Raw genomic sequence first — 27,793 nt, 5'->3', positions numbered from 1 at the left:
TTTGCACTAGCAGATCTGCTGACCAACTATCCTCATATCCTGGGACACCCCCCAGTCCCAGGTTTGCCTAGGACTGAGAGGTGCCCCAGGATAGGAGACTTTCAATGCTAAAACTGGGACATTCCCAAGCTAACCAGGACAGCTGGCTCTCCTCCTAACAGGGAAGTCCCACAAAGGCAGGTATCTGCTTTATACTCTGGAGCATCTCCAGTGTGAGCCCCTAGGAATGGAGTACAATGGTTAAATATGGGGGTACTCCGGGGTCAAACAACACGTGCTCAAAGCCAGATTCCACTCACAAGCTGTGTAACCTCAGACACTTTACTCTTTCTCTCTGAGTCTCAATTTCCCCAAAATAGTGACATAGTTGATAAGTCGATGATAAGGATTAAATTAAAAATTAATATAGAGAATTATAAGGATTAAATTTTTAAAAATGGATGCAAAGCTTTCTACACACTGCCTGGCACACTGTCCCATTAATTTTGCTACTAATGGCCACTAATTTTGCTACTTTGTAGACCCTCAACAAATATTTGTTGAATGAGCATATAATTGCATATACTTTGACAATTCTATAGTGTTTCTGACAGTTACAAATGTGTTTTTCCTTTGGAAGTTGGGTATGGAGTAATGAATATGACACCCCCTCACACACAGCCCACCACATCCATCTCAGACCACTCCTCATCACAGCTCTCCTTACACATTTCTACATTCTTCTGGATCTGGTCATATTCCTTTGGAGTCTCTACATCGCACCAAGGCATGTCTTAAGCAGAACACTTCATTGTCCTGGTAATAGACAGAGTTACATTCTCTCCATCCCTCCCTAACCCTCAGCCCACCTCCTCAGGATGTCTGGTCTACCTTGTAGTCATTACTACTGTTAACATGGAAAATATTTGGTTGACTCAGCCAGGATCCAAGGAGTGAGCAGAAAGTTCCCTTCAGGAAACTCTCTCTCCCTCTCAGGAGAGGACCACTTGTACTCTTTCAAGGGTGTGTGGAAATGTACAGCCAGGAGCCAGGTCACATCTAATCTCTTAGGAGAGAGAGGTTGAGTTTCATCGTGAAGCAGGTTGACCTTGAACCAAACCAAAAATATCAATATGGCAAGGGGTTTACTGTCTAAATGAAGCAGCCAATGTGTATTATATAAAAAGTATTCTAACAGGAAGCATTTTAGCTTCCAAAATAAAAGATTTCTAGACTCCTAGGAAAATGTAGGAAGTATAGAAGGAAAGACTTAGAAAAGTACAGAAAATACATTCATAATGCCCATGATTTTTCAGAGTTCTTCTAGGAACGTGTTAAAACTATCCCAAAATTCTGCAACCACACCAAAACACTGATACCACCCTTTGGAATCTCATCCTCCTACACAAACGTATACACACACCCTATGAAAGTCACTGGTGTTGCAATCCATGCAATATGTGTCTCATTTATCAAGAGTGATTCCAATTGGAAAGCAAAACAGCGATTCAATGACTGATAGAATGCTGGACTAGGAGACTAGAGATGTTAGTGTCAACCCAATCCATTTGTGACTATGGCAAATCCTTTACTTCTTTGTTCTTCTGTTGCTCTAGCTCTAAAAGGATCATGGCCATCTCTGTCCATTTCTCCTGCATTGGGAATTCATAAAGAGGAATAAGATAAAATGCATGGAGGTATTCTTCAGAATAGAACTTATGCATACCTTATATTATTAATAATAAAAATTGGATTCAATAAGCCTGCTTTAAACAAAAGGCCAGGCAAGGGCAATTCCTCTGTAATAATGCCAGTCTTTTGTATCATGTAGACTTTGGAAATGTGAAGATATTTTGAAGCAATAGGAGGTGACTGTATAATCATTCTCTGTTAAATATTTTCAAGAGCCTTGCTCAAGTTAGTTTTAACTTTATTTAAATAATCATTCAGAGGGGCGCCTGGGTGGCGCAGTCGGTTAAGCATCCGACTTCAGCCAGGTCACGATCTTGCGGTCCGTGAGTTCCAGCCCCGCGTCGGGCTCTGGGCTGATGGCTCAGAGCCTGGAGCCTGTTTCTGATTCTGTGTCTCCCTCTCTCTCTCTGCCCCTCCCCCGTTCATGCTCTGTCTCTCTCTGTCCCAAAAATAAATAAACGTTGAAAAAAAATTTTTTTAAATAAATAATCATTCAGAGCTTTAACACAGATATTAATTTTAAAACTCCGTTTCTATAGTAGATATTATATAAGCTTATTCTTCCTTTATAAAGCATTCAGTGCACATTGAGAGAAACAAGTAGTTTCTGATTATAAAGCATATTGAAAAATACAACTATCATCAGATAGTGTATGTTGGATAAATAACACTCAATCATGTGAGTCAGCCAACTACTGTGGATACAAACACATTTTTTGAGTCATGCTGGCTATTAATCAGTGGTAACACCAATGAACAGAATGAAAAATTTCACCCCAAACTGACTGTTGAAGTGTTGCACATAATATTGCCCATTCATTCTCCATGTAATTAGTCACACTGCCAGCTTTGATAAGGGGGTTGGGTTTCCTATATCTTTTCTGGTTTCTTGTGTACTGAACAGAAATTGCATTTGCTTTCACTTCTGCTTGTGATTGGAAACTTTGCTGACATGAATGTCACACCTGGAATAACAGGTGGAGCTGTGCTCTCAGTCTTTGATGAGCATATCAGTCCAGTAACAAGCAAACACTGTCATCAATAAGAAGTACACACTTCTGACTCACTGTGCCTGATAGCATTCTTTAGAAGAATGTCAGCAGTAAGGGGTCAATATCTTAATCTTACAGAAGAAAAACCCAACTCACCACCTGGCTGTGCTACTTAGATCTGCTACCTATTCATGTCCAGGTTCCTACTAGTTTGCTCTCTTGAGTGTTAGAGATCAGACAGAATTAGCAATTGATCAGTAATTACTGACAGGGTGTCCTTGAGCTGAGCACTGATTTTGTCTATGTGGATTTTGATTTGACTCCCCTGTGACATAAGATACTTTTCATACTCTCAAAGAGATTATGATCTAGTGGAGAAGTCAAAACAAATATTTGGAAAATTAAAAGACCATGCAAATTGTAATAATATGGCTGAAGTGTAAGAATTGTCTAAAGACAGTAACTGAATAAATGCCAAATGAATGATATTAAGGTCAGTGGTTTAGAAACAGTGCTCCAGGTAATCCCAAGTATTCAGGTGGGGGGAGCTCCCAAGGCAGCAGCAGAAGAGAAGAGAAGCTCCAAATGAGTAGGACTTAAGCCAAGCCCCCTTCCACCCCATCCACAACCTAGATTCTACCTCCGCCAGAGTAACTCTTGTGTTTGTTTTTTGTTTTCTGGGTTTTTTTTTTAACTTTTTATAGTGGAAATTCACATACAATTTCATATCAAGAAAGGGATTCAGATTTGTTTTTTAAAAAGCCATTGATGTATTTTTAAATGTTATGAATTTCAAAATTGCATAGTGTAATCACTAGTGTGTTTTCAGTAGGTTTTCTTGGTGGAAGAGAACAGAAGACTTGCCAGATGAAGAAGATTTGGATAGTCAGATGGCTTCCAGTTTAGTGGTTTATATAAAAACATTAAGATACTTAAACAGGTGGAAGTCCAAAGAGCTGGACTAAAGTTAGAGGACAATGCCACTTGCCCATGGGCTGTAGTGCAAGACAGTGAGAAGGGTGATTTCAAAGGTATCATCTTGGAGAGGAGCCATATCACGATCAACACAGTCATCATTTCATTAGAATAATCCATGTACACACATACAGGGCAGATATAAGAAAGCTCAGAGAAGAGAAGAAGGTTTCCCAGTAAAGAGGCAGAGACCTGAGGGGCTCTATAGGGAGTTAGTGTGGGTGGGACTCCTGGCCCATCTAAAGCAAACATAAGAGCTAGATCGGTTTCAGAAGTTAAGAGCAAGAGTCCTGGCTTGCCAAGAAACACTAGAAAAGTGAAGTACAAGGACTAGGTCCTCTTCTCCCCCAAATCCTTTAGCCTTGAATAAAATAAGCAGCAGAGAAAGCTCTAGAAGTTGTCTTGATTCCACTTCTGCCTTCAGCTGACCTTTGAACCTAGCAACCAGGAGATATCAATTCTGCTTTTTTGTCTAAAGAGACGGAGTTGTAGGAAGTCAGAAACATTCCTCAGCACTTACAGCTAACAACAGCAAAATTGGTGTGCATTGTCTGAACACAAGTGATATATTTTTCGAAATTACACAAATAGAACTAAAGAATATTAAAGCACACCATAAGCATTCTTGGGCTACAAGCACAAAACATGGATAATTCAAGCATAAAAAATTACTAGAAGAATACCAGAGTGTCTTGCAGAATTAAAGATGAGGAACAAGGGTTGGGAAGGGCAGAACAGGGCTGAGATGTGGGGACTCTCAACAGCAGAAGTCTAAGGAGCCCCCTCTGTAGGGGCTGCCTTTTAGGGTTTCCACCTGCTTCCATATCTGCACGATATGGAAGATTCACTTTTGCAGATTCTCCAAAAAGAACAGCTAGCTGTTACCAAGGAATTTTAATCTGTGCTGCAGTCACCTATAGCAAAGAGAAAGGGTAAGTGGAGCTGGAGCAACTCTGTGAGCGGTGACACCTCCACAGTGTGCAACTATTGCATACACCATTATTCCCTGGTCTAGGAGTCATGGGAGAAGCCATCTATGGGGTACTGGAATCCAATGAACTTAGTCAACCAAATATAGTAGTCATGATGGCCGCCATTTTGAAAACCAGAAATAAAGCAAGTTGTTCTGCTTTGAACTATTTAGTAGAGCCTAATATTAAAATGAGTGCTCCTCCAATGGATTCTTATGACAGTGTTTACCCCATTATTGTACATACTATTATAATTACCTGTTTACCTTTGCCCCCACCCCCACCCCACAGACTAGAAGCATCTCAAATATAGGGGCTGTTTCCTGCTCACATTTGCATTTCATCTATTAGGTGATCAATAAACATTTCTTACATGTAGGGAAACCATGCCTGTCAGACTCAGGATGGGCATAACTATTGGTCAGGAAAGGTATGTGTTCTTCAGGCAGAGGTTGTGAGTAAAATAACAGTAGATTACTGGAAGATGAGACCCTTGATCCAAGATTCATGCTGTGACTGTGGTTGGAAGGCTAATTAGAAATCAGGCAATACAGTCAGCTTGTGGGAGGCAGACTTCGACAGCACAGGCTGAAGCAAATGAGCCCTTGGAGGTAGTCCTAGCCCCTCCCCATCCTGGCTCCTAAGGTAAAGCCTGGCTGATCTTATTAAATGTTTGGGCTACTGTCTCCAAACTGGTTCTGCAACATCATATGCTGGGTCCTCTTCTTCTTCTTCTTCTAAATATTTGTCCTAAAATGGGAGAAGTAAATGTGGAGGTGCTATGTGATTCCCTTGCATCCTCTACCCAAAGAGAGATAATTTAATATTTTATTTTCTGTATAAACCATCCGTAAACTGTTCATGTAAAGCCTGATTTCCAGGCAATCTGATTATGTCTTCTACTTCCCAAGGGGGTTTCTTCCACTCTACTGGTGAGAAGCTTTCCTCTTGTTAATCAAGGATCATGTTAATCATACCCCACCCCCACAGATGGAATTGAATAGTAGCAAAACCATCTCTAGTCTGGCTACCACTGAGGCCCACTAGAGACCACGGCTTCTTTGAAGAACGTTGTCAATATAGCTGACACTTCCCCAAATACTAACACATCTCCAGGTCATCAGTGATCATTCTCAGAGTTAACAGATCATGTATCCTTGTGGATCACACATCTACTCAGAATTTTTTTGAGATAAAAGAACATGGATTATAACACTGCGAGCTCTTTATGCAACTTCTTAACAACTCTGTTCATGCTAATTAATTGCCAGATCTTTGGAATATGATCAAAACCAAAGTCCCCTAGTGGCCAGGATGAAGGTCCACAGCTGATGCAGAAAACAGAGAGCCCAGAAGAAATTTCATCTGTCCTGGCAAGGAAACACAAAGAGAGAATCTGGGTCAAAAAGCAGACAGCTTCTACAGTAACATTTGCATCAAAGAAAAGGCTGAGAATATTATTAACTATAGAATAAATACATAAAATGTAACAATATTTGAAAGCAAATAGCAACTCTGTCCTTTAAAAAAAAGCATTATATTGCTTTCTTGGGAAGCATATATCTAAAATTACAATAATTCAGATTGCTTTCACTCAGAAACATTTTGTTAAAAGATTGCCTTACATCATATTTGAAAAACATAAGCAGACTTTTACCAAATATAGAAACAAAGATCATAAACTGAAAATAGAAGCCAGAAGACAGACTCAGTGGAAACTACAGAAATATTAACATTGTATTAGATTTGGCAGTGAAGAAATAGAAATATATCGTGATTTACTACCTTTACAAAAGAATAAAAAATTAGGTGAAAAAAATATTCAAACTATCAGAAATAGCAAGACACTTTTTGGCAATACGTAAGGAAGAAGATTTATTTAACTTTGGAGAGGGTTGGCAGAAAGGGACTAAAATGAGAAACAATAATACCACATATTAACTTTGTTCTTAAACATCTACATTTAATGTATCAACTTTGGCTGTTGTTATATGCCTTGGCAATTCAATAAAGTTACTGGAATGGAAAATTGAAAATTTTTATTGTGATATTTCCAATTTCTCCACTAGTGGAATAGTTTAATAATAAGCCATTGCATATGCTTTCAGCATTCTCATTAAAATGAGTGAGCTACCATTTTTCTTTCTATTCCTAGTTATCAGCAGCTTTATTTACCAGTGCATATGAGGTAGGACACAAAGCTCAGCTAACCATTTGTGGTTATAGTTTCTGAACAAGCAAGTATTACCTATTGCAAAGGCATAAGGTTTTAAAGCTGGAAGGAATCCTAAGTGGTTTCATATTCCGTATTTCAAAGTATCAATGAAGAAACTGAGGCTCAGAATGATTAAGTAACTTGTCCCAAGTCAACAGCTAGTCAATAGCTGAGTAGATGTCATCCTTCTAAAATGTTGTGTTACAGTAGACTACCCTAGAATCCAAAGTATTTCAGGAGTAGCCATTGAACATAGGCCTACAAATTCTTGTCTGGCAAAAAAAGAGAAAAAAAGAAACAGCCAAGGAGGATACTAAATTTATTAAAAGTCTACTTCAGCCTCTACCTTTACTTGGAATGGTTATTTTTCTTTTAGCTTTTATGAATCTGCCCCCAGTTTTTACATGGTTTAATGTTTTATAAAATGTCTCTCTGCTTTCACACATCAGAGTCGTGCAGAATACTGATGACTCCCTAATTTGGAAGGTGATCTCTTCATAAAGCCGTGTTAATTCCTTTGTTGGTCTTTGCAGAGTAAATCTACTTATAATCTGGTACCTGCAATTAAATTGCTCATATAACAATTTGTTTCCCTTTTAAGCAACAATCTGGGCACGTTTCTTTGGCTCAAGCACTACATAAACATTTATATTAACTATTAACCCTCCTGAGGCAATGGACTTGATGGCAACAGGAGCAGAGCAGAGCTGAAAGAACCAGGGGTGGATCCAATTCTCAGTCTGGTTGCCAATAAGCCATGTGGCCTTGAACAAATCATTTATCTTCCCTGAACCTTTCTCCGTGTGTAAAATGTAGAAGGTCATTTTTATGACCCCTAAGATCTAAAACCCTGCATTTCCAAACTGATTGTTTTTAAGCCACCCTTAACAATAATTATTATGTTTACACCCTAAGCTTCCATCCCGTTTACTTCCATGCACCTGATACATATTTCAGTCCTACCATTGAGAAAAGTAAATAAACTGCAATAAAATGTGACGTCTCCCCTACTATGCTGTGAACTCCATAAAAGGTTAATTCATTTTTATAGGCTTAGTGACTGGCAGACTTGACATTCTTTGAATGTTTGATATATGGATGGATGGATGGATGGATGGATGGATGATTGCCACAGCATAGCAGTAAGGAGAACTTAAGTATAAGTTTACATTGCCTCTGTAAATAGCCTAAAGATCATTGTCCTGAACCTCATCAGACACTTATATATAAGTTTACTTTTTTACAGCATAATGCTCATAGTACATCTCTTATACATGATCTCTTCTTGCCTAATCTTAGCCTGTTAACTTCCCTTCTTCATGATAAGCTTGTTGAGAGCAACAGATGTGTCTCATTCGTCCCATTCTGTACCTATTCGTTGCACTTACGTATAAGACTTTCATCAATTTAGCTAGTTAAATGAATTTTAAAATTAGTTTCAGTAGAATAGTAGCCAAATAAAATAAATGATACATTTTGTATCAAAGTATAAATCTTTTTGGGGGTGGGGGCAGAGGTTTGGAGTGAATTATCTGGGATGATAAAATTGTGACTTTTTTGTCCTTTTACCTTTTATTAATCTCAAAATTTCACCCCCTATAAAAATTCATTCTTAGTGACTTTATTTTGCTTCATATGTGGTCAGCTTGTAATTAACATAATATAATTAGGTCTAATGTAATCTAGGAAGATCTCACAGGAGAGGAAGCATGAAGAACCCTTTGTTCAGCTGCAATTCAAAAAAAAAAGTCATGGTAGAGAGGTATTTGCATGGTTTCAGTTTATATGAAATCCAGTGGCATTGCAAAAGTATTCATTCCCCTGACCTTGCATGCAAATCATCTCCACCTTGCTTCAATAGATTCTTTGTCAAATGTTAAGAGTCCACACTCCAGAATGATACAGAATAGCAACAGCATATTGACTCTTGGTGGGATGTCCTACCCTCTTTTGACTTATCATCATGTGGATTATAGGATGTTTACTTTAGTAAGATGTTCTGCTCTCAGATGGATGCCCATTTCTCTGGTCAAAGGAGGATTTCCATGCAAGCAGCTCTCCTTTTCAGGCAACATAAGTTCCCTGATTGCTATCTCATCACTTTCAGATTCACAATGTCATTCTGGCATAAACAATGTATATGAACACATACATAAAGTTAATATTTTCTAACTCAGTTTTTTAATAGTCATCACAATCCTAATTATGCTATTAATCCATTATAATTATACTCATTATTACAAATATGATTTGTTCATGGGGATCTTCATTATTATAAGCAGTACATTACTGTTATAAATGTTATCAATAAACCATAACTGTTAGAAACACTCTTAATGTATTTACTCTTTGTTTTATCAGGTCCCACATAATCCACATGGGCATATTTATGTCTATATAAACTTCAAAGGAACCAGATAATCTCTTAGTCCCAAAAAATTACTGTCATGTTAATAAAAATAATAGCTGAGGCTTATGGAGCACCTGCCATGTGCCGACACTAAGTGTGTTAACACAGATAATTTCATTAATGTTCCAGGATCCTATGAGGTAGAAGCTTATATTAGCCCCATTTTACAGATAAGAAAACTAAGGCTTATACAGGTTAAATAACCACTCAAATGTTAAGAGCTAATAAGTGATGGAGATAGAACTGGAACCCAATTTCACTTCAGATTACTGTTTGGGATAGCAGATGAACCTGCTCATCTATTTGTGTAATTATTTCTTTAACTTTAAGTTTGCATGTCACTTTTAAATTCTGTCTTAAAACCAGAAGTATATACAGAGTGCAAGTTGAAATGTTTGCAATAGGAATTACAGGCTATCAAAAATATAATGAATATTATTACTGCAAAATTAGCAAATATAATAAATCAAAGTAGGAGAACAATGCAAGTATTATATAATTATCAGCATAGTTTTCTGTGAATGTGCTGTTGACTGATTAATTTTACAATTAGTAAACTTATTAACTGTGTACCTTAGCAGTTTTTTTCTTTTCAGTGTGTAAGGTTTAAAGTTCAATTTCTTTCCACAAAGATTAAAGATTTTCCAGCTGCCAAAAGATAATAAGGCAAAAATGATTAAAAGTAAATTTAACCACAAAGGTTTTGATAGTACCACATTCCATCCCATCCATTTATGAATTGATTTTTGTAAAAAAGCAAATATGTAAAATCTGATATTCATCGTTCCCTTTATTATTTTCCATTTGCTGTAGTCCAATTAGTATCACATTCATAAGGATCATGTGCATAAAATAGATATGAAACCACATTCCCTCTGAAAGTTTAAAAGCATTTTAGAAAATATGCCTAACACATTATCTTAATGAAGACAGCATACAAATCAGAAATGTTTCCCGGCTTTATAACCTAAAGCCAAAACAATATGAAACTTAAGAGCTTTCAAAACTATGAAATCTAAAAAGTTTAAATATTTATACTGGGAAGCCAATAAGTACTTTGAGAATATGAGAATTCACCCAGATAGCCTTTAGAACAAAACAACACATTGTGATCCATTTCAAAACTGCTGCTGTATTTACAAATCAAAAGCTTACTGAGGGTTGTCATATTCAAGACCTTATAAAGCATACTCCATGGAAAGCACCCTCAAAGAGCTATCTTTTGGACTCTCAGGTTTATTTTGTCTGTTTTTAACTATGAAAATAAAACAGACCCCTGTTTCACAATATTTAAAGAAAGAATTAGTATTTCTTAGCCTATTTTTTTTATTACACAAAAATCCAGGTGGACATATCAGAACCAAGAACTCAATTTTTCATCTAGAATTCCTTATACTCAGATCTTCTGAGGCCTATGGGAATACTACATTTTTATCTGCAAAACCATCTACTAAAATTTCCTTTCAATTAAAATAGAAATGATACTTAGCAAAAAGGGTGATTACATGAGTACACTTTTAAGAGGCATATTGCTTTTAAAAAGAAACTGAAAATGGGGAGCAAGGATGACACAGTGACTGGTATGAGCTTAGGGTCCGTTAGAGCCAGACTCCAATCCTGGTTTTGCCACTGACCAGATACACCGCCTTGACTAAGTCATTCGACTTGATTAAACCTCAGTTTTCCTCATCCAGAAACTAGACATAATTATGCTAATTCCCTAATAACACTGCTGTGAAGGTCAGGTAATATAAGCAAGCATTTAGCAGACTCTTGGAAACAAAGCACATATTCAATAAATGGCAGTTAGCCTCACAGTTAGAAAAGAGGTAAACAACAGGTAAAAGTAAGATGTCATTTGTCACGGATGCTGCAACAACGCAAAAAAAAAAAAAAAAAAAAAAAAAAAAAAAAAAAAACAGAAAGCAATTAGACGGCCGTTTCTACTTCCCTGGTGTGTTAGTGTAAAACAACAAAGCTTGGGCTGGACTAAAGAAGGAAATGCAAGTATCTTTCTTCACCACAAGCCATGCGGTTAGGAGATGGGCAATGAGAATTTGACCTAACGAAGAACCACATGCTCTGAGGAAACTGTGGATAATTAACTTGTTAAATAATTCACTGAAATCAACCACTTGTCATGCTGTCAACCGCTTGGTCATGGCTGAAGAGGCTGTGTAAAACAATGATGCTTACAATTCAAAACTCGTACAAAATTCCTTACTTGAAATGACCTCAAAGATCTTATTACAAGATTGAAATTAGGGTTACACCACGGTACACAGGTTTAAAAAGGGGGGAAATGACAATATCGTAGTCATTGCTTTATACCTAAGATTAACTATAAGAATGAAACACATAAAACTCCTCTTGTAAATTAAAAAAAAAGTTAAATATCAGTAATCTCATATGGCTCAAACTAATTTTCTGGGGTTTTTCATGACACATCATTCTAAGTTCATGTAAGTTTTGCCAGTCTACCATAGCAGGATGTGGACTAGCTTCAACCTTTTCAGAGTCCCAAAATCGCAAACACAAAACCAATTTTCTACAGGAAGTTAAAGAATATAAGTAAGGTGACATTATGAAAGTAGAGTCAGCTATGTCACATCTGCATTAAAAATATTTTTTTTTCATGCAATCCTTGAGTACTCCACCAATTCTCCAGGGGCCAGTAATCCAATTTTTACAATATAAATTGACACAAGTTCCAAGGCCCTCTTTTGAATAACATTGAGCTCTGAGCTAAATCCCTGTTTAAAAAAAAAATTCAATTTCAGGGACTAATACACACAGCTAGTCCACACTAAGATCAGATGCCTCACTCACACAGGTGCACTCACTTCCAGGCACACTTGCAGGTCTGTATGACCATGTGGGTAGTTCTGGCCAATGAAGTGTGAAAGAGACAATGAGTATCTTCTCAGTGCTAGAAGAAAGCAAAAGGCCCATATGGTTTTCCTTACTACACCGCAATAATCAAGGAGGTCTTGAATTGAGATTACAGAGGCGCAAGATCAAAAGAGCTTGGATTGCCAAGGCACCTCAGATGGGATAACTGCCACAAAGAGTCAGACAAACCCAGTGGGTCCTTGTTTGAGCAAGAAATAAACTTTTATTGTGTTAAGACATTGAGAGCTTGGGGTCGTTTGTTACCACAGAACAGCCTAATATAACCTAACTGGCAGAAACAATTTTGGAACTATCTGTAACCTGCCAGAGCAAGTGGGCTCACCCCTGCAGAGCCATCACACATCACAGCTGGATCTGGTAACAGACCAGACCTCCCCTGCACCCCATCACAGTTTACATCTCAGCTAGGCCCTGCCAAGCCCCACATTGCAGGCCCAGGCGACAGCCCCACCTAGCCCTCCTGATGCTCCACAGCAGACCATTGGGCACAGTGGACACAGAAGACAACATCTGAGTGCCCAGCTCTGATGATCAGAAGGGATTGCACTCCTGGGCTCCATGCAGTATCTCCTACACAAGGCTACTCCTCTAAGACTCACAGAAGTGGCGTGCGCGTGGGTGGCTCAGTCGGTTAACCATCCGACTTCGGCTCAGGTCATGATCTCACGATCCGTGAGTTCGAGTCCTGCATCAGGCTCTGTGCTGACCACTCAGAGCCTGGAGCCTGCTTCAGATTCTGTGTCTCCCTCTCTCTGCCCCTCCCCTGTTCACACTCTATATCTCTCTCTCAAATAAATAAACATTAAAAGTTAAGAAAAAAAAGACTCACAGAAGTGGCTCATTTCTAATACATGGAAACAAACACAGAATCAGGCAAAATGAGGAAACAGAGGAACATGTTCCAAACACAAGAACAAGACATAAAAAAAAAGACATTAATGAAACGGAGATAAACAATCATAATTCAAATAATGGTCATAAAGATGTTCATCAAACTCAGACAAATGGATGTACACAGTGAGAGCCTCAACAAAGACAGAAAATATTAAAAAGTTCCAAACTGAAGTTAGAAGCTGAAGAGTACAATAACTGAACTGAAAAACATACTAGAGGTTTTCACAGCAGACTGGATGAAACTGAAAAGCATATTAGTGAGCTGGAAGACAGCACAACAGAACTCACCCAGACAGAACAGCAAAAAGAAAAATAATTTAAAGGGGCTCCCTTAAGAGACCTTTGGAAAAACATCAAACAGAATAACGTTTGCATTTAGGGGCCCTCGATAGGGATAGGGAGAAAGGGCCAGAAAATTCATTTGAAGACACAACGGCTAAAATCTTCACTAATCTGAAGAAGAAATACACCTAGGTCTAAGAAACCCAGAGAGTTACAAAAAAGATGAGCCCACAGAGATCTACAACAAGACACATTATAATTAAAATGGTAAAAATTATAGATAAAGAGAGAATCTTAAAAGCAGCAAGAAAAAAACAATTTATTACATGCAAGAAAAACTGATAAAATGATCAGCAGACTTTTCAGCAGAGCCTTTGCAGGCTAGAAGACAGTGGCCTGACATATTCAAAGTGCTGAAGGGAAGAAAAGTCCAACCAAGAATTCCCTATGTGACTGCAGAAAAATGAACCAGGACCACTTTCTTACACAAAAATAAACTCAAAATGGATGAAAGACCTAAACAGACAGGAAGCCATCAAAATCCTACAGGAAAAAACAGGCAACAACCTCTTTGACCTCAGCTGCAGCAAGTTCTAATTAGACATGTCTCTGGAGGCAAGGGAAACAAAAGCAAAAATGAACTTTTGGTACCCCATCAAAATAGAAAGCTTCTGCACAGTGAAGGAAACAATCAGCAAAACTAAAAGGCAACCAATGGAATGGGAGAAGATATTTGCAAATGACATATTAGATAAAGGGTTGATATCCAAAATCTATAAAGAACTTAACAAACTCAACACCCAAAAAACAAATAATTCATGAGGAAATGGGCAAAAGACATGAATAGACACTTCTCCAAAGAAGACATCCAGATGGCCAACCGACCATGAAAAAATGCTCAACATCACTCATCATCAAGGAAAAACAAATTAAAACCACAATGAGATACAATCAAGGAAATACAAATTAAAAACACAATGAGCCATTCAGTCAGAATGGCTGAAATTAACAACTCAGCCAACAAAAATGTTGGTGAGGATGTGGAGAAAGAGGATCTCTTTTGCACTGCTGGTGGGAATGCAACTGGTACAGCCACTCTGGAAAACAGTATGGAGGTTTCTCAAAAAATTAAAAATAGAACTACCCTACAACCCAGCAATTGCACTAGGTATTTATCCAAGGGATACAAGTGTGCTGTTTTGAAGGGACACATGCACCCCAATGTTTACAGCAGCACTATCAACAATAGCCAAAGTATGGAAAGAGCCCAAATGTCCATCGATGGATGAATGGATAAAGAAGATGTGGTATATATATATACAGTGGAGTATTACTCAGCAATTAAAAAAAATGAAATCTTGCCATTTGCAACAACTTGGATGGAACTAGAGGGTATTATGCTAAGCGAAATTAGTCAGAGAAAGACAAATATAATATGACTTCACTCATATGAGGGCTTTTAAGGTAGAAAACAGATGAACAGAAGGGAAAGGAAGCAAAAATAATACAAAAACAAAGAGGGCAACAACACATAAGAGACTCTTAAATACAGAGAACAAACTGAGGGTTGCTGGAGGGATTGTGGGGGGGGGGGGGATGGATAAAAACGAACAAACAAAACCCCCAAAACTCATCTATAACCTCCTACAAAAGATTAACTCCAGATGGAAAGAACACAGAGACCGAAAGTGAAGGGATAGAGAAAGATATTCCATGCAAATGGAAATTAAAAGAAAGTTAGTGTAATTAGCAAAATGAAGGATAAAAAACATATGATGATCTCCATAGATGCAGAAAAGGTATTTGACAAAATTCAACATCCATTCATGATAAAAATTCCCAACAAAGTAGGTATAAAGGGAACATATAAACATAATAAAGGCCATAAATGACAAACCCACAGCTAACATCATACTAAACAGTGAAAAATCAAAACTTTTCTGCTAAGATTGGGAATAAGACAGGATTCCCAGTCTTGCCACTTTAATTCAACACAATATTAGAAGTCCTAACCACAGCAATTAGATAAAGGAAAAAAGAAAAGTAAACAAGAAAAGTCATCCAATTTGGAAAGGAAGGAGTAAAACCCACTATTTGCAGATGACACGATACTGCATATAGGAAACCCAAAAGACTCCACCAAAAATGTATTAAAATAAATAAGTAATAACTCTATTCAGCAAAGTAGCAGGATACAAAATCAATATACAGAAATTTGTGGTGTTTCCATACTGAATTAGCAAATTATCAGAAAAGCAATTTTTAAAAAGATCCCATTTAAAATTGCATCAAAAAGAATAAAATACCTAAGAATAACTTTAACCAAAGAAGTGAAAAATCTATACAATGAAAGCTGTAAGATTCTAGTGAAAGAAAGTGAAGAAAACACAAATAAATGGAAAAATATTCCATGCTCATGGACTGGAAGAATTAATGTTATCAAAATATCCATACTACCCAAAGTAATCCAAAGATTCAGTGCATTTCCTATCAAAATTCAAATGGCATTTTTTTTACAGAATTAGAACAAATCATTCAAAAATTTGTATAGAACAATCTTGAGAAAGATCAAAGCTGGTATCACGGTCCCGATTTTGAACTATACTACAAAGCTACAGTAATCAAAATAGTATGGTATTGGCATAAAAACAGATCCATAGATGAGTGAACAGAAATGAAAGCCCAGAATTAAACCCACACATATACAGAGAACTGATTTATGATAAAGGAGCTATGAACATACGTGGAGAAAGGCCAGTCTCTTCAATAAATGGTGCTGAGAAAACTGGATAGCCACATGCAAAAGAATGAAACTAGAACTATCTTACACCATACACAAAAGTTAAGACCTGAACCACATATTTCTAAAGGAAAACATAGGCAGTAAGTTCCTCAACATCGGTCTTACAATACTTTTGTGGATGTGACTCCAAAAGCGAAGGAAACAAAAGCAAAAGATTACATCAAACTAAAAAGCTTCTGCACAGCAAAAGAAACCATCATCAAAACAAAAAGGAAACCTACTGAATGGGAGAAGATACTTGAAAATCATATATCCAACAAGGGATTCATATCCAAAGTATATAAAGAATCCATATACTGAATAACAAAAATGCAAACAACCCAATTAAAAAAATAGGCAGAGGAACTGAACAGATATTTTTACACAGAAGACATACAGATGGCCAATAGGTACATTAAAAGATGTTGAACATCACTAATTATTAGGTAAATGCAAATCAGAACCACAATGAGATATCACCTCATACAAGTTAGAACAGCTATCATCAAAAACGCAAGATATAACAAGTGTTGGCAATGTTGTGAAGAAAATAGAACCCTCATACACTGCTGATGGAAATGTCAATTGGTACAGCCACCATGGAAAACAGTATGGACATGCCTTAAAATAAAGAACAGAATTACCATATGATCCAGCTATTCCACTTCTGAGTACTTCTTTAAATTTTATTTACTTATTTTGAGAGAGAGAGAGAGAGAGAGAAGGGCAAAGAGGAAGAGAGAGAAAATCCCAAGCAGGCTCTGTCCTCAACATGGAGCTCCAACTAACAACCATGAGATCATGACCTGAGCTGAAATCAAGAGTCAGACGCTTAACCAACTGAGCCACCCAGTGGCTTGCCACCACTTCTGAGTATTTATCTGAAGAATACAGAATATTGATTCAAAAAAATAAAATGTACTTTTATTATAACTGCAGCATTATTTACAATGGCCAAGAAATATAAACAACTGGGGCGCCTGGCTGGCCGAGTCGGTTAAGTAGCCAACTCTTGATTTCAGTTCAGGTCATGATAACATGGTTGTGAGATAGAGCCCTGCATTGGTCTCCACACTGAGCTGGGATTCTTTCTCTCCCTTTCCCTCTCTCTCTGCCTCTCCCCCACTTGCACTTGCTCTCTCTCAAAATAAGTAAATAATTTTTTTAATGTAAACGACCTACCAAACTCTACACCCAAAAAACAAATAATCCAGTGAAGAAATAGGCAGAAAACATGAATAGACAGTTCTCTAAAGAAGACATCCAGATGGCCAACAGGCACATGCAAAGATGCTCATCATCACTCCTCATCAGGGAAATACAAATCAAAACCACAATGAGATATCACCTCATGCCAGTCAGAGTGGCTAAAATGAACAAATCAGGAGATTATAGATGCTGGAGAGGATGTGGAGAAACGGAAACCCACTTGCATTGTTGGTGGGAATGCAAACTGGTGCAGCCACTCTGGAAAGCAGTGTGGAGGTTCCTCAAAAAATTAAAAATAGATGTACCCTATGACCCAGGAATAGCACTGCTAGGAATTTACCCAAGGGATACAGGAGTGCTGATGCATAGGGGCACTTGTACCCCAATGTTTATGGCAGCAGCACTTTCAACAATAGCCAAATTATGGAAAGAGCCTAAATGTCCATCGACTGATGAATGGGTAAAGAAATTGTGGTTTATATACACAATGGAATACTACTTGGCAGTGAGAAAGAATGAAATATGGCCTTTTGTAACAACGTGGATGGAACTGGAGAGTGTTATGCTAAGTGAAATAAGTCACACAGAGAAAGACAGATACCATGTGTTTTCACTCTTATGTGGATCCTGAGAAACAACAGAAGACCATGGGGGAGGGAAAGGAAAAAAAGAAAAGTTAGAGAGGGAGGAAACCAAACCATTCAAGACTCTTAAAAACAGAATAAACTGAGAGTTGATGGGGGGTAGGAGAGAGGGGAAAGTGGGTGATGGGCATTGAGGAGGGCACCTGTTGGGATGAGCACTGGGTGTTGTATGGAAACCAATTTGACAATAAATTTCATATTAAAAAATAAATAAATAAATAATAAAAAATGTAAACCACCTAAATGTCCATTGACGGATGAATGGACGAAGAAGATGGGGTGTATATACACAATAGAATACTACTCAGTCATAAGAGACAATGAAACCTTGCCATGTGTGACAACACAGATGAACTCTGAAGGTGTTATGCTAAGTGAAATAAGTCACATGGAGAAAGATGCCACATGATGTCATGCATATGGTGGAATCTAAAAAAACAAAACAAACAGAAGGAAACAAAAACAAACTTGTAGATACAGAGAACAGACTGATGGCTACCTTTGTGGAATCAGATTGGGAGGTGGGTGAAATGGGTGAAGGGGGCCAATTGTATGGTGATAGATGATAAATAGGCTTTAATGGTGATAATTCTGGAGTACATAGAGATGCCAAAGTATAATGTTGTGCACCTGGAAAAAAATTTGTAACTCATAGCATCCTCCCAGCTACCACCACCACACACACTCCTTCCACAAAAGATTTGGGTTTGTGGTTGTGTGGTTTTGGTTTCGGTTTTCCTTGGGTGGTTCAGTTTTAGGGAAAAGTTATTTGGGGTTTGAGGCTGAAAATTTGAAACTGGGATCTGAGATAGGTCTAAAACCCCCAATCTTATTTTCTAAAACATGTCTAGAGAGGATTGAATCAAAACCTTTAGAGGCCAGAACACTGGAGATACTGTGTTTGGCCCTGACCCCTCCATCTATATGTAATTAATTCAGTTTGATGAAGCAAAATCACATATATGTGTAAGAAATTCTAACAAAGTTCTGACTTCTTTCTCATGATAATTATGCTGTTCTTTCTTTTTCTTTTTCTTTTTAAACATCAAAGATTGGGGCATCTGGGTGGCTTGGTTAAGCATCTGACTTCAGCTCAGGTCATGATCTCAGGGTTTGTGGGTTCGAGCCCTGCATCAGGCTCCGTACTGACAGGTCAGAGCCTGGAGCCTGCTTCAAATTCTGTGTCTCCCTGTATCTCTGCCCCTCTCCCACTTGTTCTTTCTCTCTCTCTCCTTCTCTCAAAAATAAACATTAAAAAACAAACAAAAAAAATCAAAGATTAAATTGTTTTCAATAGGGCTTTGTTTGCCCATTATTTGCTAGCACCTATATTAAGTTAGGACCAACTACCATCAAGTGATTAAGTTAGGTTTAACTGACCTTCAAGTTTCAGAATGAAATTAGAAAGATAATAAATATAAGAGGATAGTTTACAGAATAATCAAACTGGGCTTCTTTCAATTATTTCAGACAGGATACATAAAATATCCAAAATAGTTTCAAATTTTAACCAACAAAGTAATATAGGGTCCAGCTACTAAGACAATCTGTTTCTAGACTTGTTCCTGGGGTTTTAAGCCAAATAGGATTATCCATGTACAATCCTTCCAATAAAAATGGGCTCAGGGCACTCTGATCCATCCCTTTGGTGGCAATTGTCTTAAGCCTTCTACCTTTGTTTCTTCCTTGCTTCTTGCTCCCACCTGCTCTACCCAAATTCTGAACTTTGTAGGTTTGTGCTTTTGATTTTAATCAAAGAATTTTCTTCCTGGCTTTTTACCCCTGGCATACCCTAGAGCTCAGAGTGTACTTGGCATCTAGCCCACCCTGTTCCTTTCCCATCTGAAGGAAAAACTATTATAGCTACTATTTAGTGAGCAACTGTCATGTGTTAGGCATATGATAGGCACCTTGTATACATCACCTCAACTGATCCCCACAACAGTCTTCACTGGTCAGTATTTTTATCACCGTATTATGATTAAAGCAACCAACGAACTGGAGAAAGGTTATTCAGCAAGAGGCCAGAATTTAATCACAGATCTCAATCCTACCCTTTTAGCTTAAACTATTGCTGCTTCCATATTTTCATTAAAAATAAATATTTACTGACAGGGCTCCTGGGTGGTTTAGTTGGTTGTGTCAGACTCTTGATTTCACCTCAGGTCATGATCCCAGGGTCGTAAGATAGAGCCCCACATTGGGCTCCACATTGAGCATGGAGCCTGCTTGAGATTCTCTCTCTCTCTCTCTCTCTCTCTCTCTCTCTCTCTCTCTCTTTCTCTCTCTCTCTGCCCCTCTCCCTTGTTCACACTCCCTCTCCCCTCTCCCCTGCTCACACACACTCTCTAAAGTGTGTGTGTGTGTGTGTGTGTGTGTGTGTGTGTATAACTGAGCACCTAGTACATTCCAGGTTCTGCGCATTCTAATTGAGATCATATCATAAAGTTTCAAGCAAATAGATAATATCATTTCTGGAAGCGATAAGTGCTATGAAGAAAAAAAAATAAAGTAATGAAGAAGGACTAGAAGGGTGGGTGGCAACATTAGATGAGAGGAGGAGAGGAAAATTGAAAAGGAGCCAATCATTTGAAAATCTGGGCTAGAAACATTCCAGACTGAGGAACATCCCATTCATAGGTACAGGGTCAGGAATGAGTGTGCTGTCTTCAAGAAACAGAAGGGTGTCTGGTGTTACTGAGGTTAGTGACCCAGGGGAAGATATGTAGAAGAGACGAAAAAGGTAGGGATGGCCAGGTCCTACAGGGCCTCGCTGCCAAGGCTAAGAGAGCTGAATTCCACATGCAATAGGAGCCACATTTGAAGGAGGAAGTGCCACAATTACCACATAATTTTTTAAAGCACAGATAATGCATCAGTTTTAACAATGAATATGGAGACACTAGAAAGACATGCATGCATAAGGTACTCTAAAAGGCCAAAGCACAAAAATTCTAAAAGCAAATGGATTTTCTGCATCCTCTGCAATCAGTTCTATCCCAGGAAATATGGAGTTCGTGGGAAATTCAAGGTCAGATTTTAATTTACTAATATTTAGTTATACTTAGGAGTGTCATCTCTTCAGGTGGGAGATGTCCTCCCAAGGTGAAATATCCTCTCTTGTATTGGCATTGTAAAGTAATGGTTTCAAAATTCAGGAGAGCCCCTGCAATAAATTCCAGGCTCTACTGTTTCTCCCCACAAAGCATGTTATAGGTGGAAAATGGATAACACTACCACCATCAAATAATTTTATTAAGCACAGCATATTGAGAAAGAAACATACAGAATCTTCCAATCAAGGACTTGTCTTCTTTTATGGAAGGAGAAAATATGGTGCCACCTGTACAAAATCCATCTGGACAGACATTACAGAGATATATTTTACCATCCAATGTTATCTTTTGTAATAAAGCCCAAAAGGCATAGTACTGTAAAAATATAAACTTTAAAAATTCGAGACTTTGTTAATAAGAAAATTAATAAAATTTGTTCACAATCCATGGAATTTGTTATAGAATTTACAAGTCACAATTGTAGGACTACAGATAAATTTCCAAATTCCTTTCAGAAATATTCCACCCTACCGCAACTTTCAAAGTTTGGGAGGGGGGAAATATCCAAGTTAGATAAAATTATGAAATTATAGCATTTTCTTACTTTAATCCATGCCATAAAATCTAACATTAACTAGCTTATCAGGAATATCATGAGAAATACAACTAACAAGATTAAAATCTGGAGTCTAGAGCCAGAAATTCAAATGTTGGGGGAAAACACAAGAACTAAGGTGTGTTCCAGAATAAATATAAGTGCCCTAGAAGTAACAAAGAAAAAATATTCAGCGTATTTTAACAACTAAACTGCAGGGTAACTTCTTGCCCCTGGGTAAAAGAAAATCTTTACTTTCTCATAAAAGAATAAAGAACACACACATTTCAAGAGCCATAAAAGCTGTAGCTAAGGAAAGCCCATCTGGGCAACTAGATTATCTTTACAATACACTCTTCACTATTTTATTTGGTCCTATTTTACGTACCTCAGGAAATTAGGTTTCCATCACTCTCAAAAATTTTCTACCGAACTATTAGATATTATTGCTAAGTAGTAACCAATAATCCCCACCAACTAGTTTAAAGTATTCTGCCCTCCTGTGTCTTACTGATATTTTTATTACTATTTTTCATTAAGACTATATTACGAAAATAATATTATTTTGTGAAGGTTAAAGTTCTAATTAGGAAAACAGGAGCTGGCAGTGGTTTAGTGCTGAGTTAAATTCTGAGACCCCAAGGAGAAAAAGAAAATAAATAATATAAAAATAAAATAATCTCTAAGGCCTCCTCTCATCCTTTATTAATCGCAAAATAAATCTCTAGGAAAGAATGATCTCTTCACCTTCGTGGGCACCCTTTGCGGTAGGGGTTTTGGGGGGAACTAAAACACCCTGGGCTGCCAGACACATGTGTGTATGGATACAGTGAGGAATCGTCCAACGTGTCCTACTTTCTCTAACTCATACTTGGAAAGAAAAACAACATTCTCACCCAGCTCATTCTGCGGTAGCATATCACAACGAAAAGTACTCAGAATGAGAAGTCAGAAGGTTCAGAGCTTTGACCTCAGGCAGGCCCTGTGGTATTCCAAGCCTCAGCTGCTTTTTTCACACAATGAACTGTAGTCCAGCCTCCCCTGACTCTCCAAACGTTATAGTGTAATGATACTCATCTAAGAAAACAGAACTAAACAGAAAGTCCTTCTAGTAACAATATGCTGATACCAATTGTTACACAATGTTGTGGCTCAATAACTGAAAATTTATAAATTTATCCTGCAGATAAACATGGTAAGTCTTAGAGTAGGGAGAAGTTTTCAAGAGCTTGCAAAAAACAGGGAAAACCTTTCTTATGGGTGAACAGTCAGAAGAGTTTGACTGGGTTTTCATATTATTTCAAATCCCAGGCTCTGTGGGTACTTTCCATTCTAAGAGAAAAGTCAACTAATTTAAAGAAGACAGGTGAATATAAAGTCATACTATTATAAGCTATTGTAATTCAAAACTAGAATAACAAGGTAAGCCAATACTCCAAAGTAGACCCCAAGTTACTTTTATTTGGCAAGTTTAATTTCTGCTGCCAAATACCATAGTAAATTAACAGGGCTTCTTCTCCTCTTATTTCCCTTGAAACTGTGGAATGATCAAAAGAGAAAACAGAAGAAAGATATAAAAAAAAGGTACTGGATATACCCTGAATAGGTATTCTCTGATTAATTAGTTGGTTTTATTCACTTTTTTCTTTCAGGAGCAGGGTTTTGGGTTCTAATGAATTATTTTACCCCTGGTTATGTAAATCAGTATTCGCAAACACTTTTGATAGACAGTCCATCGGTTAAATGTTCAGTATATATCCCCAATATTTATTCATTTATTAATTTATTAACCAGATCACTTATTGCATATGCCAATATACATTATGAAATATATACATAAATAAAAGTGTTAAAAATCACTTAATGATGAACTAGATATTTGTTATTTTATGCTAGTCACGGTGCTTCATTTTATCATTAGCCTATGACTCAAAGTATAATATTACTTAAGGCAAGGCTCATTGTTAACAGAATTAGATTTAAATCCATATTTCATAGGCCTTCTTGATCATTTCAATGAAAGAGAGAAGCTGATTTCTTGGTAGACTGAATTAAGCAAATCATCAACTTTGTTAACCTCCCATTATGTCAAAGAATTCTTACTGCAGTCAGAGAAGCTTCAATTCTACCAATTTCCTGTTTGCTTATGCTTGTATTATTAGTATTATCTTCTTTACAAAAATCCTTTGAAGCCACTTTTCTATTTTGTAACTGCTGGTTTAGTTAATACTGAATAATAGAATCCTTAATTCCCTAAATGAACAAACATAAAATCAGTAAGACGCAACACAATGTAATTGAAAGAAGAGCAGGAATCACATGTTAGCTTCTCCACACTATGGATTTCCCAGTATTTCTTCAAGATTCCTCTGTGAGGGAGGACAGGAGACCAAGGGACCTATGCGCAACTGGGAGGCCAGTATCAATCTGCATATTGTACACTTGCAAGAGCTTAGGTTTTATGAAATTTAAAAAAAACATAAACAGAAGTTCAAAGTTTACTCCCCACAGCCTATTTTGGAGATAAAGTGTATAAGCAGTTGTAGTACATAAGGAGAGCTGTTACCTAAAGCATCTGCTACTTTACTTGAATATCAATGGGCCATGATTATGTTCTAGGCACACCACAGCTTAAGAGTCCTTCAGCTTGACCAGTAGGAAACTTTTATGGAGTTTAGAGGCTGTACTCTCTTGAAACAGCACTTTTCACGATAGTGACTAGACCATTCTTATTCCTTCGACCTTCAGTCATTCATGCCCTCAGAAACAAACAACAACAAAGTTGTAAAAGGCATTTGTTTGTGTTAAATACTTAACTCTATTCTTGTGTCCAGGTAAGATTAATCTTCAAACCTCAATGATCCTTGGAGGTGCTCCAAAGTTTGTTCATTGGCTAAAAGTTACACCATCACACCATTTTGTGCATTAGTAATCTTGAAATGATTAGCTATAATATATAATATAATGTATGAGTGTAGATGGTATCTAAACTCTTTCTTTAACATTCTTCATAATTTGTCTTAGTCTGCTGACGCTGCCATAACAAAATACCATAGATGGGATGACTTAAACAACAGAAATATGTTTCTCACAGTTCTAGAAGTTGGGGAGTCCAAGATCAAGTTGCCTGTGGGCTTAGTCCCTGGTAAGAATTCTCTTCCTGGTTTGCAGACCATTGCCATCTCACTATGTGCTCATATGGCCTTTCCTAAGTACTAGAGCGAGCTCTCCAGTGTCTCTTCTTATGAAGACATTAATCCTATCAGATCAGGGCCCTTCAATTATAACCTCATTAACCTTAATTACTTCCATAAAGACCTTATTTCCAAATATGGTCACAATGGAGGTTACAGCTTCAACATAGGAATTTTGGGGAGACATTCAGTCCATTACATAATTTATATGCTTTCTTTCAACAAATATTTATGTTTTGTCTTCTATGTGCATGACACTATAACCGTTGTTGTTCTCATTTTAGAGGAGACACAGCAAACAATAAATGTATGCATGTGTATGTGTGTGTGTGCATGCACATGCATGTGTGCACATGTATATTATATTAGAACAGGTGGTCAGGGATTACCTCTCTGACATGAGGACAAGGGAGAAAATATCTGATGTTACTGAGGAGCAAGCCTCTAAATATTTAGAGAAAGTGTCTCAGGCTCAACGACCAAGATGCAGGAGCCTAGGGGATGAAAGAACAGCAGAAAGGCCAGTGAGGGTGGCAGGGCTGGGGAGGGGACAGTGATGGAGAAAGAGGTAAAGAGAGGTGGGGTGGCAGATATGTAAGGCCTTGGTGGCTAAGGTCAAGTTTGAACTGTCACCATGGAAAGTGACTGAAAGTGATGGGAAGCCGTGGGGTGGTTTTTGAGCAGAGGATCGGCATGAGCTAATACACACACTTTTAAAGGGTCACCCAAAATTCTACATGGATAATAGACCATAGGGGCAAGATTAAGAGCAGTAAGACAAGTTCAGAGCCTTTTTCAGAAATCCAAATGGGCACTGCTGGTTTGGAAGAGGGGTAGTTGGGGTTAGACTTGGAAAACATTTTGAAGCTGGAGCTATCAGGATTTCCTGATGAACTGAATATGAGATATGAAAGAAAGGATAGCAAAAAAAAAAAAAAAAAATCTTTGCAGCATTGAAATAATTCTAGGGTTCAAAACAAAATAGCAATCTAAAAGACCATTTGGAGGGTGTCCTCTCCTAGCACTCCATACTTCCACATACAACTTTTCATAGGTGCATTAATTATGTCTGCACTTGTCTATTTAGTAGCTATCTCTCCCCCATTAGAATGTGAGCTCCTGGAAGGTAGGACTTACATCTCTCTATCTAGTTCACTCTTACACCACCTGCACCAAGGTCAATGCCAGGCAGTTTTTGAGACCTCATTAAATACTTATGAACGAATATCCATAAGCTTTGAGCAATCTTGAAATTATATCTTATAAGTAGCAATTGAAAGAAATAGGGTGCTAAGAAGGCAATATTCTCATTAGATGGCAGGTAGGACTATAAAGATTCTGTAATGTTTTCTAAGTTACCTTTTTCTAGTATTTAAATTCTAAGACACAACCAACTGTACTACACCAAAAGGATGTGTCTCCTATCAAGTGGTTAACACATTCTTCTGTAAATGGAGTTTTACCCTGATCTGATATCATAACCATATTATACATTTAATCTGTTTAATAATTCTTAGAAAAGTATTTCTGCTAAAAATAATACATACTACCAACCTTCTGTAATTCAAACTCAAGCAAAACGGCAAAACTGAAGAGTGAGGTCTACAGATAATTTTCAAATCTTATTTTCAATGATTGCAGGCTGTGTCTGCCATAAACTTTTATACCAGCTGTTAAAAGCTCTTCAAATTGTTTTTGTTGCATTTCATTTTCACCACTCCTCCATATAGCGAGGTAAATAGACTGAAGACTAAAGATAGGAAAAGTTGTGGAGATTTGGGGGTGTAAAGTAGTGGCTGGCCTATATAATCCCCGTCACTAAGGTTGGAATTATTCAGACGTGACCATATTTGGAACTTGGGGCAGAGCTAGTATGTAATGTACTGGTTTCCAGCAGTAACTTTTTATTTAAAAATTAAGTTCCTTTAACCGTTCTGCTGAAATGTCACTCGGTTGGGGTTTTGAAAGGGGAACGTGCAGACGGCTGCAGTACTGATAGAGACTCTTTGTGTAAACTACCCAACACGACACCGAATGATGTGTGGTTTGTGATGTCAGCAGAAACCGCAGATAGAATCGCCTGGGTTTCTATCTCTTTGCTAGAGAACGTCCCTACAAGAAAAGGCTGACCCTTGACACCGCCAGAAACTTTCCCCAGACTTGGCCTCCAATGGTAGAAGGAGTCGCCCCCCTGCTGGCGGGCGCCCCACGAGAGTCCCAGAGGTGGGTCGTGGGGACGCCGACACTGGGGCGAGGTCCCTCCGGCCCTGCACAGACAAGGGCGGGGCCACACGCACTTGGGCTGGCAAGGGCTTGGGGGGAGGGGGCCTGGGGGGGGGCGGCGCAGCAGGGGGCCAGCCGGTGGCGGGGGGGGGGGGGGGGAGCGGGTGGGGGGGGGAGCGGGTGGACGGGGGCGGGCCAGGGCCACGCCTGAAAGTCTCAGCAGGCCGCGAGAGTGGGGAGGGCCCCGCAGCCCCAGCCCCGCGGAGAGGCAGTGGCAGGCCGCAGCGAGGTGGCCTAGCCGGGCGGTGGCTGGAGGGAGGGGGGCGCCCGAGGTGGGAGAGGGTGGGGTCAGGCGGCCTTACATAGCCAGAGCGGCCGCCGGCAGCACCGCCAGCAGTCGCCGCCGCGCCTCCAGCGCCCGCAGGTAGAGTCGGCAAGGGCGGGGCGGGGCCGCGTCCGGGGTGGGGGTGGGGGATGAGGGACGCTCCTGGGTGGGAGGTGTTACTCAGAAGGTCCCCCTGTGTGCGCACCCATATTATCCGCAGACGCGAGGGCTTGGAGCATCCTTTTGCACCTCTGAAAGGGGCAGGGGTGGGGGTGACCCGGTTACCTTACGCTGACCTCCTGACAGCTGCCCAGCTGCACTGAGAAAGCACAGGACCCCAGAGGGTGCTAGCTTCCGAGATACTTCGGGTGTTTTCTGCACCCTCCAACCTAACTGTCCAACACACACACACACACACACACACACACACACACACACTCGC

At 38.6% G+C, this 27,793-nt stretch overlaps 1 protein-coding gene and 1 long non-coding RNA gene across 6 annotated transcripts in view; one reads left to right on the top strand and one right to left on the bottom strand.

Annotated features, from left to right (window-relative positions):
• Window positions 1–4,181: 4,181 nt before the first annotated feature.
• LOC123576556 lies at window positions 4,182–27,793 on the bottom strand. Its single transcript, XR_006701485.1, has 4 exons — window positions 27,637–27,793; window positions 24,176–24,368; window positions 9,808–9,882; window positions 4,182–5,979 (listed from the first exon to the last, which is right to left on the bottom strand). It is a non-coding gene; the product is annotated as an uncharacterized LOC123576556 (long non-coding RNA).
• Window positions 26,812–27,793, top strand: part of RHOBTB1 (Rho related BTB domain containing 1) — a 122,295-nt gene continuing 121,313 nt past the window's right edge. For 2 of the 5 annotated variants that reach the window (XM_045437519.1, XM_045437524.1), the window contains exon 1: window positions 27,278–27,450. The gene's annotated coding sequence lies outside the window, so the exon portion shown is untranslated. Of the gene's footprint in view, window positions 27,027–27,265; window positions 27,451–27,793 lie in introns of those variants that run through there. The other 3 variants (XM_045437528.1, XM_045437522.1, XM_045437527.1) reach the window with 3 other exon arrangements.

The sequence above is a fragment of the Leopardus geoffroyi genome, chromosome D2 (assembly GCF_018350155.1).
Source record: "Leopardus geoffroyi isolate Oge1 chromosome D2, O.geoffroyi_Oge1_pat1.0, whole genome shotgun sequence".
NCBI classification, from domain to species: domain Eukaryota; kingdom Metazoa; phylum Chordata; class Mammalia; order Carnivora; family Felidae; genus Leopardus; species Leopardus geoffroyi.
The sequence above is the reverse complement of the archived record's forward strand: the minus strand, read 5'-3'. Positions and strand labels throughout refer to the sequence as shown.